We start from the raw sequence: 2463 nt of genomic DNA on the forward strand, positions 1-2463 counted from the left end.
CCTCAGCCCAGGTCTTCCTGGGCCTACCTCTTCCACGGGTTCCCTCAACTGTTAGGGTGTGGCACTTTTTCACGCAGCTATCCTCACCACATGTCCATACCAGCGCAATCGTCTCTCTTGCACACCACAACTGATGCTTCTAATGTTCAGCTTTTCTCTCAAGATACTTACACTCTGACGGGTATTCACATTGACATTACACATCCAACGGAGCATACTGGCTTCATTCCTTGCGAGCTTACGTATGTCCTCAGCAGTTACAGCCCATGTTTCACTGCCATGTAGCATGGCTGTTCGTACGCATGCGTCATACAGTCTGCCTTTTAATATACATATATATATGTAAGCGAGATGATTATGCTTAAAACACTTTTGATCATTATTCGACTTCCTGATTTGAACAATAACAACATGAGCACTGTTGATGCTAAGCCACAACCTTTATTGACATCAGTTGCAACTATAAACAGCTCTGATATCATCTAGTTTCTTTGGACTCATACCTAACTTTGTTAATGATGGCTGGTTCAAGGAGATCATTGAAATGTTCAGTAAAATGTTATGTTAGAGAAGACAGAATGATTCCACTGGCATAATGAAACCATGTAGACTCTATCTGATGGAATTATAAGTGTTTTATTTTCATGATAATTCTGTCATTAGGAAGTTGGATCTCATTGATTTCTTGAACATTCAACTATTTTTGCATTGGGAAGAATTTCTGCTGTACAAGTGTGTTTTTGCTCTGGTGTATACCAGAGCAAACACACACTTGTATAGCAGAAATTTGTTCCATCTTGCATGTGGATTCAGGATTATTGAGATAGAATTTTGCAAAGCGGTGTTTTTTCATTTAGTGCTACTGGATGAAGTATTGCAAGGTGTCTCATCCAATGCTCTAACAGTATGGTCACTCTTGTCACAGTTTCTGTTAAATTAGTGCTTGTGATAATTTCAAATGTTCAAGAACCCAGTCATGGCTGTCAGACAATATGTGTGATCACATTACCCCTAACATCTGGCCACCTAACTCCCCAAAATACAACCCCCTTGATTATTATGTGTGGGGTGCAGTTGAGCGAGGGACCAACAAAATTCCTTGTACCAACAAAGATGAATTGAAGGCAAGGATTACGGCAGCATTCACCAACTTAAACAAGGAGACCATCCAGAAGAGTTGCAGGAGATTCCGATGTCGCCTGGAGGCCATGGTTGAAGTCAATGGCGATTTTATTGAATAATTTTACTCTTTAGTATTTCAAGATATTTTTATGTAGAGATGTTAATGTTATTTTCATTTTTGCGTAATTTAGACAACAGTTTATTCACTGCACCCTGTAGATATATATAAGTATATATACACACACACATAAACACACACATATCTATATTCATGTGTGTGTGTGTGTGTGTGTATTAATGTTTACAGCATTAACATAAGTGCTACTAATAGTACTGAGTTTCATGCTATGGAGACATGGTAATTTGGCAGATTTATATAAAGTACCTTGTGTCTCTAAGCACTCTTTCAGACTCAGTACACATGGTCAGTCCTATTTGAAAACCAGGATGCTGGTACATGAGAAAACATTTAGACATTATTGTGGATTATTTTTTAGAAACTTTAAAACTTTAGAAAATTGATATTTATTATTTTTAATCCTTAAATGTTTTAGAAATCCATTTGAATATTTTCTAATTTTGTGGTGCATCTGGACTCACTTTGTGATACAAGATAACATTTTAACATACTCACCATCTGAGACCTACTCACTTCGTATATATAATGAAGTGAGTACCAGTATAATTAATATAAATGGTTTGGTTTACTATATCAATTATAATTACACTGTAGTGCTGAGAGAAAAAAATACAGGAATCCTTTGTGCCATGGAATGTGTAAAGTACAGGAATCTTTTGCCATAGAGTGTTTTTTTTTTCCAAACTACCATGTTTATCAGCACACTACACAAATTCTCATCCTTGATCCATGTACTCATGAATCGTTCCATTTTAAGCATTATATTAGATTTATGGGGAAATATGGTGGAGGCAGTTAACGGAGTAGCTTCTGGAGCACTTGACATAATTTTCTCTCTGTACTCTGTCACATCTTGTTACCACAGTACAAGTTGCAACATTTAATGTTTCAGTAATATAACTCAGGTTTTCTTCCACATCAAGTCATTTTAAAACGCCAAGTTTGATATTCAGTGTAATCTTTTTATGGTTTCTTTCCACACAGTTGCCTTCAGTTCTACTTAATATCTTCTTTCCAGACATCTTAAACTGAAGAGAAATCCAAAAGTGCCAGTAATTAATTTTCCACAATAAATATGTAGTAAAAAAAAAAAAATTAGCTGAGGAAAGATCTGTTTTGAGAGAGTGGAAAATTCTTACTCCTATGGATGCAATAATGAAAATGAGATGAAAAGGTGAAGGACTGAGGAAGAGAAATACGAT

General features: G+C 36.1%; 1 protein-coding gene across 3 annotated transcripts in view; it reads right to left on the bottom strand.

Annotated features, from left to right (window-relative positions):
- Positions 1–1640: 1640 nt before the first annotated feature.
- The window catches only part of LOC106871747 (uncharacterized), a 76579-nt gene continuing 75756 nt past the window's right edge, over positions 1641–2463 (bottom strand). For all 3 annotated transcript variants that reach the window (XR_008264911.1, XR_008264909.1, XR_008264910.1), the window contains one exon: positions 1641–2289. The gene's annotated coding sequence lies outside the window, so the exon portion shown is untranslated. The remainder of the gene's footprint in view (positions 2290–2463) is intronic.

The sequence above is a fragment of the Octopus bimaculoides genome, chromosome 9, assembly GCF_001194135.2.
Source record: "Octopus bimaculoides isolate UCB-OBI-ISO-001 chromosome 9, ASM119413v2, whole genome shotgun sequence".
NCBI lineage: Eukaryota > Metazoa > Mollusca > Cephalopoda > Octopoda > Octopodidae > Octopus > Octopus bimaculoides.